The sequence below is a fragment of the Chionomys nivalis genome, chromosome 24 (assembly GCF_950005125.1).
Source record: "Chionomys nivalis chromosome 24, mChiNiv1.1, whole genome shotgun sequence".
Classification (NCBI taxonomy): domain Eukaryota; kingdom Metazoa; phylum Chordata; class Mammalia; order Rodentia; family Cricetidae; genus Chionomys; species Chionomys nivalis.
This window is the reverse complement of record NC_080109.1, coordinates 49,091,094-49,108,625: the sequence shown is the minus strand read 5'-3', so window position 1 is coordinate 49,108,625 and position 17,532 is coordinate 49,091,094. Positions and strand designations below refer to the sequence as shown.

Here is a 17,532-nt window from a genome sequence, read left to right as displayed (position 1 = left end):
CCTGGGTGTTAGCTTGTTTGTCACTTGTTTATTTATTTTTTAAAATATCTCCTTCAATATAATTTTATTATTTTTATTGAAATGAAAACTCTCAAGTAAAGCCCATTGAGCTTATTGAAAGGACCTTGGAGTCAGCATACAACACCAGATTCTCAGTACAAAGGAGATTTATTTACCCATCCAAAGTATAAGCACGGTGCCGCTGGGTTAAACAAAGACAGCAATGGCTGACTGACACACAGCTGCTTTAAGGGCTCTAGCATGGGAAAAGAAGAAAGAGGGGTGCCTGTCTACAATTGGCCAGGAAAGTGAACAAAAGAGATGCAGTATCAGGCTTTTTGTCATGTAACCTGTGAGTCTGAGGGACTGTATTGGGACCAACACTTACAGAATCTGAGCACAGGTCAAGCAGCCTGTGACAAGGTCATGCCGATGGAGAAAGGTCACAGGAGTTCACTTTGCACAGATGTGATGAGATCCAGACTCTTGCCAAGCTGCTCATCACTCCTGACAGCACAGCCTGGGAGCCCAAGAACCACAGAACTGCACAAGACAGAAGGAACCCATCCCAGTGCACCAGAGAATGCCCATGGAAGCTCAGCAAACATGAGCTTCTACTGAGTGCCGAGAGTGAAAGACACGAGGTATAGCTGACTAATACTTGGGGCACCAAACATCTTCCACATACTATTAAGTTTGTTTTGAGTACTTTAATTTTATGGGCTACATAAACATTTTAAAGCATCACAGTGGTTTAAAATTTTGCTGGATAACACTCCTTGGATGAAGTAAGATGAATCAGGATTTGTTTAGCCAGAGGTGTGTGTGTGTGAACAGTGATTAATTTTTTTCCAGCTTTGTAATAATTGCCTTTACTGAATGAACAAACTCCCAGGATCTAAAAGTTATTTTTTGAGACAGGGTCTCTCTATGTAGCTCTGGATGTCCTGGAACTCACTAGGTAAACGAAGTTGGCCTCAGATTCAGAGATCCTTTTGGGTCTGCCTCCCAAGTGCTGGGGTTAAGGACATGTGCCACCATACCTACCTAAAACTTATTTTTTAACTTATCCATTTATATAGTTGCTTATTTTTTTGAGACTAGTCCATACTGTTCTAGAATTCCTTACATAGCAGGGAATGATTGTTATAATCTGAATGGCCTGGTCTGTAAACTGGACACACTGTCCCTTTAAGAGACAAGCCCTGCCCACACCCAACCTCCACCCTTCAGCTGAAGCAAGCAGTCTCTCTCTCTCTCTCTCTCTCTCTCTCTCTCTCTCTCTCTCTCTCTCTCTCTCTCTCTCTCTCTCTCTCTCCCATCCCCCAGGCAGACCTGCACCCCTTGTGGGACTGCCCCTTCTTAGCCCCTGTTATCTTGTGGCTGAATGGACAACAGCTTGAGCATGCTGTTTATTTTTCTGCCTCATCCGTGGGAAACAGGCGACATTTCTAACTTCTGTCAGCTGACAGCTAAATTCAAAGAGTAACACCGCGTGGACAGCAATGGCTGCCGCCATTTTCTCTGACCTTAACAAAGGGAGGAGCCAGAGGTCCCACCCCAGCCAAAGAGCACTGGCTGTAGGCTCTCCACGTGAGGTCCCAACCACTCACCAGCTTCCTCTTGCTCACTTTTCATTTAATTTTATGTGGAACTTAAATTCAACTATGTGTAAATGTATGTATACTTACTGTTAAATGTTTTAAGTTCATTTTATCTCATTCCAGACTAAGAAAGCAATAGGTTGCATATTTTAAATTGGTACTTTTAAGCCTCTTACAAAAATACTGTATATGTAATTCAATCCTGCTTTAAAATATATTAAGCTGTGCTCCACTATTGTCAATTCTGTTAAGCTTCTATTGCAAGCAGTTTTTTCCTTCTTTGTCTTTTACAAGTATAAATCTCACCTGCTAAGTCAAAAACTTGGACCCAGCTCTCCAGGCAGATTCTATGCTGTAGTTATAACTTATCTATACCCGATAAACAGTCTTCAACTGCTCAGAGATCTGGGGAATATGGCATTTATATGTTTAATTATTAAAAGACTTTTCATAACAGAGACAGGTTGGCTCCTAGCAGCAGCACTCTATTTCCTCCAAAGAAGACAGAAGGGCACAGAACACTGCCCATCCTCAATTTGCTTCATCAAGTGAAAGCTCTAACCACTGGGTGAAACTGCCTTTCATCTAAACTGAAGATCTCCAGACAGTGGACAGAATCACTGGAGTCTAGCTGCTCAGGTCAAGGTAGACTTGTTGTCCTACACATTTCTAACAATACAGGATCTTCTGGAGCCTGGCAGGCCCTGCTTCTAACAGCAGAAGACAAATACAGTCCTGATGCCCCTGCCCTCAATGATCATGGAGGACCCTGAGGAGTGGCTCTAGGTGACCAACCAAGTAAGTTCTCTGTTATTTTTTAATCAATAACTCACGTAAAATTTTATCCTTCTCAAAGATCTCTGATGCAGTTTGATAGCTGAGAGGTTTTATCAGTTAAAAGGACAAACTTAGCAAACAAATTTCAATGTAACTTCTTAATATGTTCTAAATAAAGGGTGTTTTAAGATATACAAATGCAAATTATTAAGGTGTGTGCTTGCAAGTTATAAAGGTATGAGGACAGATACAAGTTATCAAATTTCTCATGCTGCCTTTCATAGTCTTAAAAATACTTTTCATTGTGCAAAAATATCTGTCACAGTCATTATGACATAAATATGTTGCCATTTATACAACATATATGTCTAAAACTTATGTTTTCAAACTCAAAAGTTTTTGTGAGCTCCACGGAGCCAAATTGAAGGATTCACCTTAAACAGGTCAGATACACTCCTCTTAATTCCCTGGCCCTAAAAATTTTCTTCCTAAACTTAACTTTGTCCTCTGCTCTGCCAACAACTTGACAGGTCCAAGAGACACCGGATAGTTCCATACCACAAACCCTGGACAGGAGTAAAGTGACCAGCTACCCCAGGATGTGACCAGCACCCAGATTTCTCAGGACCCTCCCCCAGACGACACCCACAAATAAGCAGGAAGCAGTCTCGAAAAACCGCTATCCCAGTTCCCTCAACCTGCTGTGCCTAACTTCCCACCTTTTTATTATAAGAAAAAGATAGGACGGTTATAATCTGCTGGCCTGATCTGTCACCTTAGTATCCTGTCTCTTTAAGAGACAAGCCCTGTCCACTCCCAACCTCCCCACTTCTGCGGAGGCAAGCAGATTCTCTCTCTGCCCTTCCCTTCCCCCTCTACAACCCACTAAATTAAACTCTATACCCAAACACTCTTTCTGCAAGATGTATCTGTCTATCTGTCTCTGACCTGCCATGGTCTTCCATCCGCAAGGGAACCGGCTGAGGGACTCCACTCATGGGTCCCCCATCACCTGTTTATAAATGATAATAATGATTACTTCTGCTCACCCTCTATCCACCTCCTCAGATCTTGGGTTACAAGTGTGCAGGACCAGGTCTGGTATAGGCAGTGCTAGAGATGGTTCCTGGGAATTAGGCAGTCAATCATTGAAAATTAGTAACAATTCTTATCAATTTGCCCAGGTCTAATTACTGCTTGAACTTCAGTGCAGCCTTTGACTTTGTGTGCTAGGAATGTTTGAATGGCTAAAGGGTGAGGTTCATTCTACCATCACACAGTGCCCATTTATTTATCTAAGTCTTTAAGATGCTTATGCTGGAGAAATAGCTCAGGGGAAGAGGGCTTGCTACTCTTGCAGAGGAACCACGTTTGGTTGGATTGGGTAGCTTAAACACACACATACACACACTGCTGTCACACATACACACTGCTGTGTAACAGTTTCCTGGAGATTAAAACATTCCAACAGGCTCAACACAAAGCCCCTAAGCAGGCAGGTGAACAATACAAAACTAGTTTTAAGAATTTCCTGAAACTGACCAGATTCACTGGGCTTTCCCGGCTAGAGTAAACAACAAGAGCTGAGAGGCCCTCTCAGAGAAGAGAAGGTGGGCTACAAAGAAGACACTGGGAGGAGAAAGGCTGTGAAGTCCACCCGAGACCAGTTGTCTGGAAGAGGTCAGGCCAACTGAGGCACCTGGAAAGGGCACTCTGCACCCTATACGTTGCTTTCAGGCTTGCAGTGTGCTCTAGGTGCCCAGTTTTCTGAGCTGTCACCCACGTCGGAGTGGGTTTTGGTGATACAGCTGTCTTTGAGTCATTTCTGCTTCTGTAAGCAACCCCAACTGGCTCACCAAGTCGGACTTTGGTGGTATCAGTACTTTGTTCTGTCATGGGTTCCCTATCTGGGGAAAAGTTTTGTCATGCACCACACACAGGGATCAAAATATTAAATCGATAAAAAGTAAAGAATGCTAAAGCCACACTGAGCTTTCAAATGGGCTCCTGTATCTAGAAACCAGCATAGCCAACTTTCTTTAGCAGGTCTTCAAGCTCAAGCATTTCCCACATTTAGGGAAAAGTAGAGCATCTAAAATGATGCAAGGATGCTGTTGACTGTGTGTGTGAGTGCAGGTGCAAACATGCCACAGCGAGAGGACCACAACCTCTGGACTAAGTTCTTACCTTTCTTATTTTGGTGTCAGGGTCTCACTGTGTTGCTTTGGCTGGCTTACAGCTTACCATGTAGACCAGGTTGGCCTCAAACCCAGACATCTACCTGCCTCTGTGTCTCAAGTGCGGGGATTAAGGTGTGAACCCTCAAGGGTCTCAGTTCTGAGCGGTGAAGTCCAGGTCATCTGGCAGAGAAGTCTCCTGCCTCCCATTTTGTCATTGGAACATAGGAACTGAACTGAACGTAGGTTATTAGGTGTCATATCAACCTGCTGAGCAATATCAAAGGCCCAGGTAATGTTTAATAATGGTAATGTATCCTCTTGGCTTTAGGAGGGTAGGCAGGAAGATTGCCAAGCATTTGAGACCAGGCTGAGGTACACAGGAAAATCCTTCTCAGAAGCAACAGCAAAAACCAAGCAAACCATGAAAACAAACCCCCCAAACTCCCACCAACAAACAAAACAGAAAAAAATCCCCTCCCCAAAACAAGCTTGAAAAGCACTTTACTGGAGCAAGTCTGATTTCTGTCATGGCACTTAAATAAAGCAATCTCCATCCTAAGATATTTTGCCTAACAAATTCATGGATTCTCACCACTCTCAACTGCCAGTGCACACACAACCACTGCAGGATGCAGCTTGGCGGAGAGTTAAGAACTGGCGGGAAGGAGGACTGTCTTTAGAAGAGACCTTTTTTTTTTTTTTGGTTTTTCAGGACAGGGTTTCTCTGTGGCTTTGGAGCATGTCCTGGAACTAGCTCTGTAGACCAGGCTGGTCTCGAACTCCCAGAGATCCGCCTGCCTCTGCCTCCTTTCACAGGAGCATTAAGAATCACCCGCTTGGAGCTGAGTGGAAGGACTGATGGACTTCTTTATCCAAAGTGTGCTTTCATTTTCTTGTAGCTATTGTCTAGGTCAAGGGCAGGAATCTCAGCTTGCCTACCCACCCCACTACCCAACATAGTTTAGAGGTTCACTGAGTGGTTCAGACAAAGAACCTTGGTTACTTAAGAGAGGTTTATGGGCTGGGCGGTGCGCCTTTAATTCCAGCACTCAGGAGGCAAAGGCAGATGGATCTTTGTGAGTTCGAGGCCAGCCTGGTCTACAAGAGCTAGTTCCAGGACAGGCTCCAAAGCTACAGAGAAACCCTGTCTCGAAAAACCAAAAAGAGAGAAAACCAGAGAGAGAGAGAGAGAGAGAGAGAGAGAGAGAGAGAGAGAGAGAGAGAGAGAGAGAGAGAGAGACCACTGGACAGTTCTTAAACAACTTTGCCAAAGGAAAGAGACTACATCCTCTGGTCAGCTGAGGGACTGAGCCAGGCCTGAGCTTTGGCAGGCCACTGAAAGGCAAAGCCAGCTCCCTCCAAAGAAAACTCCTCAGTGTTTTGGAAGCCGTTATCAACATCGCCATCAGGTGACATTGTTTAATTTAACAATCTCTCTTTCATCAGGGACTACAACTTTAAGGACAGCCAGCCACAGGCTTTGAACTTTCTGGTAGGTAGGGCATTTCCAACGCCACACATTCTTTTTTGGGGGTCTTTCCACTCTTTTCCAGCAATCTCCGTCATAACAGACTGCTGCAGGGCCCATAGGGAAGATAGATACATTGATCTTGACTGAAAAAAAAAAAAAACCAAACAAACTAGTCTACTCACTGAGTTTATTAGGTAGGACTGAGTCTATAGCAGTGAAAGTTACTTCAAAAGATACTTTGTTTAAAAATTTGTTTGAGGCACTAAAGGAAGACCAGTGTTTGACAGGATACACATGCATGTATCTAAATACTTTTACAACTTGAAACCAGAACCTCTCACCTAAGAAGGTAACAAAATATTATTTGTAAAGATATAGTTTCAAGTCGTATGTTAGAATGAAAAGGAAGACTGCTTCTTACGATCCAGATTTCCGAGAAGCTCAGGAAGGTTAACGCAGTGTTTAAAAATGTTTCCCTTAAAAAACAAAACACAAGCCCTTTGCACCCCACTCCAAATCACATTGCGACATTGTTGGTCAGCCGAACTGTACTTAAGAAACCGCCTTCACGTGCCACATGCATGCAGAAAGTAGGAGATCAACTTCCGCGGATGCCACACCACGGTGCATACTTAGTGAACATTCATTCAGTCTATGGGTTTATTTTCGCGCAATGTGAACTGATCGATCAAACCTTCCCAACAGACCCAGAAGACGATAAGTCGCACATTTGGGGACACATACTTCAATTACAGCTTTGCCTTAGCACCAAACCCCTCTCGCCGTGTGCGCGCCTCCCTCAAGCGCGGTGCTCGGATCCCATCCTGTAACTCGCTCGGCAGATGAAGCCCCTTTCTAGGTACGCTTCGGAGCAGGCGAGTTTACACGCAACGGAGTGTGCGGCACTTAGCACGCGATGTCCGTCCGGAGCCCGCGCCGCGCTCCCGTACCTGCCCGCTGCCTCCGGGGATTGGGCGGCCGCGGCTCGCAGAACTGCCCGGGGCGAGCGGACCCGAGCGCCACCCAGGCCGCGGGACAGCCCGGGCTGCGGGCTCTGGAAAGAATGCGCTGCGAGCCCAGCCCCCAGCGCCGCCGGCGAGGGAGGGAGGGTGGTTGGAGCGCAGAGCGAGTGAGGAAGCGGAGACTGGAGCCGCTCGCCACCCCCACCGCCGCGCTGCCTCCGCTGGGGCCCGCCCCTCCCGAGCTCCCCTCCTCCACCCCGCGCTCCTCCCCTTCCCTCCCCCCACGTGGTTCCCCTCCCCCCTCCGAGGCTCCGGCTCCCTGCCCCCACGCCTCTCCTCCTCCAGGCTCCCTTCCCCCTCCACGTTCTCTTTCCCCACCCCTCCTCCAGGCTCCCCTCCCCCTCCCTGCCTCCTCCAGGCTCCCTGCCCCCTCCCGGGGTTCTCCACACTTCCTCCCCTCCCCCTCCCGGTGTCCGTCCCCTCCCCCTCCGCGGGTCCTCCTCCCCTCCCCCTCCCTGTCCCCTCCCCCTCCTTGCTCCCTCCGCCCTCCCCGCGCGCCCGGCGCAGGCCGCTCGGGTTTGTTTTGCTGCGCGGCCGCCGCCGCCGCCGCGGGCCCGGAGCTCATTTGTGCCTGGCTGGTCCCCGCGCTCCCCGGTGCCGAGCCGGAGCCGTTGGCCGCTCGCGCGCTTGGCTCTCTCCCTTAGTAACAGCTCCCCTCCTGCCTCGGTGCTGCGCCCTGCCCCCGCGCCCCTCCCCCGCCCGACCCGCCGCCCGGCTGTCAGCGCCCGCACCCCAGGGCGCCTAGGGGTGCCGACGGCGGCCAGGAGGGGAGCGCCGCACGTCCGGGAGGGGACAGCGTCTCCAAGCAGGTGAGCGCGGGCCCGGGGCGGCGGGCGCTGCGAACTTGGCCTGGGCGCGGGGGAGGGGCGGCCGCGCTCACGTGCTGCCCCCCCTCCCGGGTCGGGGTGGCCGGCTGCGGGAGGCGCTCGGCCCCGGCGAGCGGGCGTGGGGGCGCAGGCTGGGTGCGGGGCCGCAGCCGCCCGAGGCTCTCGTAGCGGGGGAGCGGGCTGGGCTCGGGATGGGCGCCCGTCCGCGCTCGGGCGCGCGGGCTGCAGCCACCCGGTCGCGCTCCCTTACGGGCCGCGCCGCGCGGAGACCCCGGGTGGCGGCGGGGACTGCGGGCGGCTGTTGGGGCGCGGGCGGGGGAGGGGCGCGGCCCGGCCTCGCTCGCTCGGGACGCGCGTGTGGGCACCTTGTGCCTGTGGCCTCTCCAGAAGGAGGCCCTGGCCACAGCCTCGGTAAAGTTGGGTCAGAAGTGTATACAGTTGGCAAACTTATTGTCAGCTTCCTGGTAAGTTTCGGGGTGGCACACAAGTCACATTATCTTCTGACAGTGTAGAGGCCAGGTTGTGAGTGTTTGCTGGGTGACTTCCTCTTTGCAACCGATGTCTTTTTTTTTTTTTTTTTTTTTGGAACAGAGGCTGACTTTCATTTAAGTGTAATATTCCATGTTGAAAGGCAACTCGAGGCGAGCCACGCATGTATTAAGAGTGTTAGATAATTTTGGAAGTTCTCAATTTGGATTAAATTTAAGTTGTGAAAATGGTCTATTCCGTGTAACATGTGAGTTGAGTGGCTTTTAAGTAAACACTCTTTTTGTTGGGTTACCAAACACTGAAAATAATTTGGTGATCACACAGAAGTGTTGGAACGTCGCTAAACATGACATTTCCTCAGTCTGGAGTTTTCTTAAAACCTTGCACTCTACAGGACCCAGGGTGAAGGATTTTCCTACCTATGTCATTTACAGTTAATTAGGCAAGTTTACTGTTGACTTTCTTGTTTCCCATATAGGAACCTTTGGCTGGTCTAAACATGTTAATAAAATATGGTGGGTGAAATGATGTATTAGTTTAGTTTGAATCTTGAGACTAAAAATGCCCCACCAATGTAAAGTAATGTCTTTTTCCTCCTCTCCCCAAATCTTTTGGGATAGTACAAGGCCCTATCATTACTGATTTAACTTAGCTAAAATGACTTGCAGTAAGCATCTTGGTGGCCCATTGAAGGTAGTGAGTTTGGGGTTTCCCTATGTGATTCATGTTCATTTTTGTTAAATAAGAGCCATGCTTATTGGAGTACTTCAGTAATCTTCACTTCCTGGAACTGTGCGTTCTCACCACCTTAATAAGTTTATAGTCTGGGGAAGTAGGGCATCTTTGTCTGCAAAGAAACATTGTGTATCAGTTGGATTGTGTTGTGGGAGTTAATGGCAAGCTTCCCAAATTATCATTTAGAGTTCTAGAAACAGTTGGCATTTACCTATGGGGGAGGGGTGGCCAGACAAAAAAAAGTGCCTAAAAGGAGGTAGGCAGGCCCTGTGTGTAGTTAGCTTCTAAGTTGAGGCTTTTCTGCTGCGTTGGGATATTTCTCTCAGTTTTGGTGGCCTGCAAGGCATGAAGTCTGTAATCACAACCCTTAAACACTCAAATCACTTTCCCTCTTTGCTGTAGTTTAAGTAGAGTCAGATCTCTAGTGTTTAGGACAAACACTAAACTGTGGGGGAAGAAAACTGTGTGTCAAAAGTTAAGCCACTTAATTAGCTTGTTAGTTCAAAATTCTTGAACCTTCGCCCTATGTTTGAAGCACATGCCTAACCTGTACTTGTTTACATAGGAGATACTGGTACTAAATTGAGTAGTTTCTCAATTTGGATGTGTTTCTTGCACAGTATTGGGAATTGATGCTAGAGTTCACTTAAGCTAGGCAAGTGCTCTACCACTGAGCTACATACAGCCTTGAGATTAAATTTTGTCTTGACTTTTGTTGAAGAACCGTTAAACACTTAAACATTTTACATGTGCCCAAGACCCGTTTTGGTACTTGGAATCAATCTAATGAGGGTTTTATAAGATGGGTTATCTTAATACCTGTCTGCCAAGAAAACAAGAAATAAGTACTTCTTGTGCACTGGGAAGCATTCAAGTCAGTGAGCAGGAAGGGTAACCACTGCTTTATAAACGTGGGGCTTCTGATAAAAAGGGGTGTGCCAGATGGACCTTTGGAGCCTTCGGCCTGTTGAGTGAGTGTGCTAGTTCACGTGTGGTGAAGTCTAACTCAGTGTACTCAGAGTGGACAAATGAGTCTTCCCATAGTGTGGAGAGTCACTGAGCTGTTTGGATGGAGTTAGTTGAGAAATTTTTAAGATTTGTTACTTATAGAAAAATGAACAGAGAAATTGGAACTCAGGGGAGACACGATGGCAGAAACACTGCCACTGGTTAGGACTGCTTTTATTCTGGTACAAGTAAAATTTTCCTCCTTTTCAGAAATAACATTTACAGTGTACATTCCTAAAGTTGGAAGGTGAAGGCAGTGAGTAGCAGGCGTTTATATTTTGTCCTCAGCTCTTCCTTCCCCTGTGCCTGTGTAGCTGGGAACCATTCACTTTGCCCGCTGGACGGCCAGCAAAACTGTAGTGAGCCAATGCTCAGGGGTTTCACTACTTACTGCCTCTGGTGTCATAACAGTACAATAATTGCCCTTTGCCTGAGAGCCAGAGGAAAGGGACACTGAGCCACCTCCAGGAGGTGTGAGGTGCAGCTTGTGGTCAGTCTGGCTTTCTCTATGGGTGATGAGGTGGAGAAGTGCTCAGAAGATAATTCTTGTATACCTTGAAGAAGTGCTCCACCTAGTCTTTCTGACTTTTCCTCCGTGCTCTTTCTAGAGGACACATTTCCCTGTGGCTTTGCCAAGCTTGGATTTCCGATTTCCTGACAGTGCTTGTGTTTCTAATTGGGACTGTAGCTCTGAGATATCTCTGTCAGGTACTGGTGTGGTGGATGGATGGATGGTCCAGGAGCTCTGCCTGCATGCAGAGCCCTCCAGCTGTCTGCTGAGCTGGAGTGTCCTGTCACTTGCTGTTTTTCCTACTACTAAAGATAGCCTTTCCAAATACTGTGACAGAAACAGAAAATTAAGAATGGAAAGCAAAAAAAGAGTGTGGCCAACTGTCCTCAGAAGTGTGCATTTCTGAAAATTTGTAGATGGTCCTACATGTGATGTAGTGCAGCGCTCTGAGCAAGGTCCTTTGGTTCTCCGTCCTCGAGGGTAGAATAGTGCTGTTAGTTAAGATTACCCCCTTGTATCATAGTTGAGGCAGTGCAGTTGGTGTATGTGTGGTGTTGAGAGCAGTGTTTGACTTGCCAAACATCGCCTGAATGTCAAGCCATGCCTTTTGTCATGAGATAGGTTTTTTTTTGTGTGTGTTACTGTTATGGGGCATAATAGCACATAAAGCCCTCAGCAGGTCTGTTTCCTGAATCGTGGGCAGAATTCCTGAAGTAAACTTAGCATAATTTATTTATTCTCAACGTTGTGCTCGAGGCTTGCTCATGAGGACTTGTTTGGTGTGGGCTTTCCCATATCTTAGTTTCTGGTCTTAGGCTTCAAATCTGCGTTTCACTGGAAACATTTTCAAGTTTTTAAGTTTTGTTTTTTTTTTTTTTTTTTTTGGTTTTTCGAGAAAGGGTTTCTCTGTAGCTTTGGTTCCTGTCCTGGAACTAGCTCTTGTAGACCAGGCTGGCCTCGAACTCCCAGAGATCCGCCTGCCTCTGCTTCCCGAGTGCTGGGATTAAAGGCGTGCGCCACCACCGCCCGGCTTCAAGTTTTTAAGTTTTGATGTCTGACAGAACTTGTGGTCTGACCTACTTAACCATGTGTGAGTCCGCACTCCGTCTCAGCTGCCGTGCATCTTCTTAGGACACTCGCTCAGGTCTCCGTCCCCTACGTTTCTCTTTTTACCTCTGTCAGCAGCGTTAGTGCTGTGTGTCACATGTCTGTCTGTCAGGACGAGACTGGTGCTTTGACAAGTCCTTGTGACAATTTAAGCAGCTGGTACCCTAAGTTTAACTGAGGAACAGAGACTCAGGTAGTGAGGGGCAGTGGCTTGGGGACAGTATGTGTGGCTCTGAGGCTCATGTCTACTGGCAGCAAGTTCACAGGAAGTCCATGAATGTGGGAGTTTTAGGTTTGGTCTTTGCATTAATTAACGTTCCTGGTTTTTCTGAACAGATTTCTCTTACCTAATGTAACTATTGACAGTGTCATTTCTACTGGGTTTCATCACTTAGTTCCCCCCCTCAAAAAAAATTCCAAAATGGCTGCCTCTTGCCAACTAGACTGAGTTCATGGGCTTCATTCAGCCGGACATTTAATACTCTTTTTTCACCTGTTCCACTTTCCATGCCCTCTCTTCCAGCTGGCCCCTCGCTGGCCCCCAGATCCTGGAGCTGCTGTGTCTGTTAGTGCTGTCCTTCTGCTTGTGCCGTCCCTTCCCTTTGACTTTTTCTCTGTAGTTCCAGCCCCACACTTCAAGAAGTCTCTTTTGCAGTCCTGACGTGTTCTTCTCTGGGTCCACTGCATTTAATGCCTGTGGCAGTCCCCTTCCCCTCTTTTGCTTTGTTTGTGGGGATAGGCCCTGTTGTGCCTTTGTGAGGTGCTCTGCCTCTGAGGGGAATCATGGAGAATGTGTTGTTTATAGAGCGCCCGTGTTAAGACGAGCCGTGCCCATCCTGTCTGTTCATTGATGGGCTAGAGTCTGCTTTCTGACTTGGGCTTCTAGGAGAATTTCAGACATGGAGATGTTGCTACAATTTTAATGTTGCTGGAGTGGGCCAGGGAGAAAAACTTGGTCCATTCTTAGTGAAAGTGGGTGGGTTTGTCCTTTGAACTGGAATACTAGACTCCCGTTTAGAATTGTGTTACCGTCTCCACTTCATCCAGGTGTGCACATTGACTGTTTCTTATCTGAAATGCCTGGGACACAGAGGTGTTGTGGGTTTTTCCTTCAGATTTTACCGTGGGATCTTGGGGCTACTAGGACCCTAGTCTGAATCTGAAGGTCAGTTTTGTTTCATGCGCACCTTGTATCATAGCCTAAAGTGATTTCATATTTAGTGTTAATACTTTTGCTGGTCGATGTCTTGTTATCTGAGGACAGGGTGGAGTTTGCTTTTGGGTCTGGTTGAAGTTTTGGATTTTTGCAGCATTTCAGATTGTGGGTTTTCTGATCAGGGATGTTCAAGCTGTGTTGTGTGTTTGCCAGGTATGATGCTTAAGATTTTGGATTTGGTGTGTGTTGAGACAGGATCTCAGGTAGTCCATACTTCCTTTGAACTGAGTGTAACTGAGGCTGGTCTTAGACATTTTCCACTTCTACAGTGTTGCTGCTCAAAGTATGCTAGTCCAGTTGTGGGTTCCTTAACGGCGCCAAAGACTTTGCTTTCTAGATGCTCCTTCTGGCTATTTCTAGTTTTTCCTTTTTTTTTTTGGGGGGGGGGTCTCTTGAGACAGGGTTTCTCTGTGTATCCCTGGCTGCTCTGTGGGCCAGGTTGGCCTTGAACTCACAGACAGCTGATTGCCTGTGAGTGCTGGGATTACTGGGGTGTGCCACCACCTCCTGGTTTTGTTTGTTTTTGGAAAGGGTCTCACTATTCATGCAGCCTAGTGAGGCCTGGAGCTTGCAGCAATTCTGCCTCTGCTTCCTGAATGCCATTCCCACACTCCACTGAACCTAAAAGTTTTCTCCTGGTCTTTTAACTCAGGCTTTCCTCAGTAGTATACCTAAATAAAATTGTTATTTGGGCCTTTCTGTGGTTATAACATTCTGATGAACATTGGAGCTTGATTTGAGCCATTAACACATTAGCATTCAGTGTAGGTCTGTGTGTTCAGTGAGTGGGTTTAACCTACCAGGAGAGCATCCTCTTAGCCATCTCCCTCCGAAGGTTTTTATGCCAACCCACCAGGGTAATTGACTCTTAAGGCAACTAATTTGATGTTATGTCCTTTCAAAATGTTTAGTTTAGAGTTCAAAGATGTGTGCTTTCCAGCATGATTTTTGAGTTGAACAAAATGAGTTGAATGCTGCTTAGAGACTGTAGCATAGAGTGAACACAAGGCCTGCCTGGAGCCCATGTGCTCAGGTAAGGAAAAAAATGCAGGGACCGAGCTTGAGTACAGGAGGAGGATTGGCGGAATGGGCACCAGCCAGTTGAGGTGTGGTGTCTAGTCTTCCTCCACTGTGAAACCTTTGCCTTCTGGGGTTTCCTAGAGGAGGTAGAATTTAAAAACCAGGGAGAACTTGGTGAAGTGATCAGAGATGATCATTTCAGCATCCTAATAGAAGTATGTCTTTTATTTTTGCCTGTGGCTTAGAGACTTGGTAAGTGTCTGGTGCAGTTTGACCTTGAGCTTCTGACCCTCCAAGCCTCACCTCAGCTACTTGGGTTGCAGATTCATCTACCAGGTCTGACTCCAGTAATTATGTGAAATTGTGCTCTAGGTGTTCAAACTTGCCCTCCTCCCACATATGCCCCAGGGTCTCATGTGACCCAGACTGACTTTGAACTCTGATTCTCCTGCCTGTTTCCCAAATAATGTGACACCATGCCTGGCTCTTTCTCTGTATTTTTTTTTTTTTTTGACTCTTGAGTTCCCTGCAGTCCCAGGATGACCTCCATCTGGATGTCTAGCTGAGGATAATCTCGAGTCTGAGTTGCCTTCACCTTCTAAGTGCAAGAATTACAGGAGGTAGCAAAAATCACGCTTGCTACCTTAGCTCTGGGTCAAGGGTGTTAGTGGTTTCCTTTTTCCTTGGTGGTCTAGAAAGTAGTGTTGTGAAGAGGTGATCAGTGACAGGGAAGGTTCACAGAGGTTTGTGCTTTTGTTATTACTGTGTGTTTGCTTGAACAGCGGCAGCAATTTAACATGGATCCAGTGCTAAGCCAATAAGTTTATTTTGATTTTTAATTAGAACCATTATTATTTTTTACATTTATGATGAGTGCCCTCCCACAGTTATTGCTTCCCTATGGAGTTCAACTTCCTGGGAGTCAGTGGAGTCAGTTGTCTCCTTCCGCCCTGGTGCTTCTTCTGGGTGTTGTATTCAGGCGTTCAGGCTTGGTGGCAGGTGCCTATTTGCCCATGAGGTATCTTGCTAGCCTTTTTATGTTTCCTCCATGCTGGGATTGAACTCAACAGATGATTCTCTCCCCCCACCCCCAAATAAAACCGAAAAAACAAAACCAAAAACCTGTGGTTACAGAGGGAAAAACATTTAGCTTCAGTAAATTCATATCAAGGTAATGATCTACTACCTAAGATTTTCTCACTCATTCAATTCAGTTTATTACTTCTGTGTTGAAATGTGAAGTCAGTTAAAATACCAAGTGTTTATTCTGTTTCTTTTGTGTGATCCTGGTGAGTGTGTGGGTGGGATTGGAGGTCGGAGGACAGCTTGTCAGTGTTGTCCTTCTGCCGGGTGGGTTCTAGGCATCAGACAGCCATTTGCCAGCTCCGAGTCTGTTATTTTATTTTTTACTTTTTGAGACAGAGTCTTATGTCAGCCCAGCCAGTCTTGTTATATAGCTGAGGATGATCTTGAAGTGTTGGGTTCTTCTTCCTCCTAAGTGCTGGAATTTTAGGCATGTATCATTATGTCCAGCTCAGACTTTTGTAAAATTATACTTTGTCTAATATATATGTAGTTACTGGGGGTGGAACACAGACCATGTTGCACATTGTGTGGAGGTCAGAGGACAACTTGGGACAATCAGTTCTCCTTCCACATGGGTCCTGGGGATAGAATTCAGACCTTGAGGCTTGGTACTGCACCTGTTGGGGGTGGTGGCACACCTTTAATTCCGGTGAGGGAGGCATGGGGATCTCTTCAGTTCAAAGCCAGTGAGACTTTGTTTCAGAAATTAAAAATAAGAAGAAAAAAGTTTTAATCTTTTAATTTGGATAATTAGAAGAGGGAAGAGGTAGGCATGACACCTCATGCCTGCAGTTCCCAAATTCAGGAGGCTTAGGCAGGAGGATTACCAGTTCAGGGCATTCCTGGAGTGTACGGTGAGTCCTTACCTCAAAACAGGCTTCCTTTTGAGGAGATGGATCTGCTATTTTCTCCCTTCTTCCCCCTGTTCTGAAAGATCTAGATCCATTATTTCTGATAGCACTTTATATTTACCCTCAGATTCGGTAACAAAATTGTCATATGATCAAATGTTGGAATTTTTTGTTGTTGGATTTTGTTTTGTTTTCTTGCTTTTGAGTCAGTCTTGCTATATACAGCTCTTGCTAGCCTGGAATTTGTTGACTAGGCTGGCCTTGCATACACAGAAATCGAGTTGTCTCTGCTTCATAGATGCTGAGATTAAAGGCCTCTACTACCATACCACATTTTGGTATTTACTTTAGCTGGGTCATCAGGCCATTGATGAAGCTATGATTTTTGAGTCCTGTTTAAAGTTGATAATTTGAAATAAAAAGTTCAGCTGGAGGTGGTGGTGCACACCTTTAATCCCAGCACTTGGGAGGCAGAGGCAGGCCAATCTCTGTGAGTTCCAGGCCAGCCTTGTCTACAAGAGCGAGTTCCAGGACAGGCTGCAAAGCTAGACAGATAAACCCTGTCTTGAAAAACAAACAACAACAACAAAAAAAAAAAGAAAAGGAAAAAAAATTAAAAAGTTCTAGTTGTTCAGAAACACGTAAACAATCTTATTTCAAAGGTACATTTTGTCAGGGGTTTGGGAATCAGGTGAAGGCAGGTTCTCCTAGGCTGGGAGTTGATGATGATAGCCTCTGATTTGGTAGGATTTATATTGCTGTGTGGATTCTGCATGGATCGTACTGTGACATGGGAATTGTATTGACTCAGTGGAAACATCAGATTCTTTTCTGGTTCTGGTTGCAGTTGATCACTTACAATTGTGGCTCTTGTACCTATCTGTGGCAGTTTAGATTACTGATGCAGGCTCTTGCTTTCCAGTTATTTGTGTACCTCATTTTCAGCTTCAGCTGGGGTAAGCTGAATGCCTTGTTTTCGTGCTGAAGTCTGCTGCGGTGAAGAGATGTCAGCCTTCCTGAGGCAGTGCTATCGCCTACAGTAACTGGAGCCTGGCTAGGGTCTGTCTGAACTGGCAGCAGGCTTTTTCTTGAGCATGCTACTGTGTGAAGAACTGGCTCCAGGCAGTCCTGGCTTGATTCCTGTCACCCCTATTTATCTGTGGATGGTTTTGTGAGATCATGTGACAATTACAGTTGGTTTCCACTCTGGAAGTGGAAATAGAGGGTAATTTTTTGTTCATCTGTTGGTTATGAGGATGGAAATGAGTATGCGTGGTAAAGTGGTTAGCATGGGGCTTGGCAAAGAGGGTTCCTCAGTTACTCTAGTGACTGCCTCCTGGCCTTCAGAAAGTACATTTTTTTTTTTTTTTTTTTTTGGAAAAATTATGTGTTTGTGTACTGAGCGTCCTCTTGAAATCAGGGAATGGTGGCGCTGTAGTCACGTGTTTTTGTGAGCCAACTAATGTTGATGCTGAAAGTTGAACTCTGGGCCCCAGCAAACCATCTCTCCAGCCTGCTGACCTTTGGTATCAGCATCAGTTATAGCTGCATAGCTGAGAAGGAAGGCATTTGGGGATTGTTCATTTTTGTTTATCGCTCACTTTTGAATAAGATTGGATAATGCAGAG

The 17,532-nt window shown here is 46.4% G+C and overlaps 1 protein-coding gene across 3 annotated transcripts in view; it reads left to right on the top strand.

Moving 5' to 3' along the window:
* Positions 1-7,581: 7,581 nt before the first annotated feature.
* Tbl1xr1 (TBL1X/Y related 1) overlaps positions 7,582-17,532 on the top strand; it is a 136,234-nt gene continuing 126,283 nt past the window's right edge. For 2 of the 3 annotated variants that reach the window (XM_057756910.1, XM_057756908.1), the window contains exon 1: positions 7,582-7,863. The gene's annotated coding sequence lies outside the window, so the exon portion shown is untranslated. Of the gene's footprint in view, positions 7,864-8,221; positions 8,346-17,532 lie in introns of those variants that run through there. The other variant, XM_057756909.1, reaches the window with a different exon arrangement.